Below are 1,053 nucleotides of genomic sequence, written 5' to 3' on the forward strand. Positions count from 1 at the left end.
AATAAAACAAAGCTCGTTCAAATACAACCGTCTCTCGCGGCCACACCAATTATTTCTTTAATGTTGAATTACCTAATCACCCCAACAGCAAATAAATTCATTACACACATTTACCCAATATTTTACTATTGTCGAAAACTCGAATTTATTACGGATACTCACAAGAAATCAAATGAATCGACGGTTTATTTTTCACACCGCACGCCAGCACTTCTCCATTCGGGAGCCAGAGTCTGTTGAAAATGGTTGAAAATATCCGCTGGATATTTGAACTTGAATTTGTCTGAAGGCAGCCAATGAGAGAATAGCAAACGTAAATATCCGAGCAAATCCTCGCAAGAATGACTTTTTTACACGATTTTAATGCGTATACTTCCCTCAGTAATTCATGAACATGTACAAGCTGGAGTTTACATCAGTTTACGTCTAAAAGAACAATTTCAGCTTGCGTACGTAGGAAAATTCAGTTAAAAACTCGAAACGTTTTTGGTTTTTCTCAAAATCTGCTCCTACCAGGGATCTCGTTTGCTTCCGTACATGCCGGAAAGTGGGGACGACGCGACCATGGTGGGGACCAATAGTTGGTGGGGGTATGCAGTGATTTTCAAGATTTGTAGGCTTATTTTGGCTATACATTTCGTCAAGTTGGCAACGTTGATAGTAGCGCCAAGCCAAGTGTGACGTAGACGAACGCGGCGCTGAATCATTTGAGTTTGGATTCCAGGCGTAAACACTTTCACGTCCAATTTGTTTGTTTTCTTGAATATTGTTGTTGTTACTCGTTATTTTGTTGTTTTCGTTATTGTTATTTAATCTTGTTATTGTAATTAGTAGTTTTCGTGAGTGCGAAATGGCTCAATCATCAGGTAAGATATATTTTTAGTACTTATGTATTATGTGTATTCATGCACCGAGTATAATTCAATAAATTAATGATCCTGTAAGAAACATATGTTGCACAGGAAAAGTTGATGCATAAAACAGAAGAGCATTTTTTACAAGTGGCGGCTTTATTCATTTTCGCTGAGAAGTGTGGGAAATATTGCAAGATTC

General features: G+C 37.7%; 1 protein-coding gene across 2 annotated transcripts in view; it reads right to left on the reverse strand.

The window, feature by feature from the left end:
• The window catches only part of LOC108625082 (protein claret segregational-like), a 5,173-nt gene extending 4,669 nt beyond the window's left edge, over positions 1-504 (reverse strand). Inside the window, exons 1-2 of one of the 2 annotated variants that reach the window (XM_026813601.1) lie at positions 163-504; positions 15-72 (exon numbers count right to left, since the gene is read on the reverse strand). The gene's annotated coding sequence lies outside the window, so the exon portion shown is untranslated. The remainder of the gene's footprint in view (positions 1-14; positions 73-162) is intronic. The other variant, XM_018024808.2, reaches the window with a different exon arrangement.
• Between the last annotated feature and the right edge of the window lie 549 nt (positions 505-1,053).

Source organism: Ceratina calcarata, unplaced genomic scaffold, assembly GCF_001652005.2.
Source record: "Ceratina calcarata isolate Rehan_Ccalc_2016 unplaced genomic scaffold, ASM165200v1 scaffold340, whole genome shotgun sequence".
Taxonomy (NCBI): Eukaryota; Metazoa; Arthropoda; class Insecta; order Hymenoptera; family Apidae; genus Ceratina; species Ceratina calcarata.